Below are 247 nucleotides of genomic sequence, written 5' to 3' on the forward strand. Positions count from 1 at the left end.
CCCCCCCCCCCACCACAAAAACCTTTCAAGCTCCAGAACCGTCAGGCCCGCCACAAGTTAACTCAGCTCGCGGCTTCCGGGATGTTGCCTAGGTTACCGGAGCCCCACCCCAATTCTCTTGCGTATATCCGGCAAGGCCAGTGCGCAGACGCCTCTCAGTTCGGCTCGTACTAGAGGATTGCTCGGAGAAGGCAATGGCACCCCACTCCAGTACACTTGCCTGGAAAAGACCATGGACGGAGGAGAC

General features: G+C 59.1%; 1 protein-coding gene across 1 annotated transcript in view; it reads right to left on the reverse strand.

Annotated features, from left to right (window-relative positions):
• LOC104992450 (spindle and centriole-associated protein 1-like) overlaps positions 1-81 on the reverse strand; it is a 25,238-nt gene extending 25,157 nt beyond the window's left edge. Inside the window, exon 1 of the mRNA XM_010845337.1 lies at positions 23-81. The gene's annotated coding sequence lies outside the window, so the exon portion shown is untranslated. The remainder of the gene's footprint in view (positions 1-22) is intronic.
• Between the last annotated feature and the right edge of the window lie 166 nt (positions 82-247).

Source organism: Bison bison, unplaced genomic scaffold (assembly GCF_000754665.1).
Source record: "Bison bison bison isolate TAMUID 2011002044 unplaced genomic scaffold, Bison_UMD1.0 scf7180017864215, whole genome shotgun sequence".
Classification (NCBI taxonomy): Eukaryota; Metazoa; Chordata; class Mammalia; order Artiodactyla; family Bovidae; genus Bison; species Bison bison.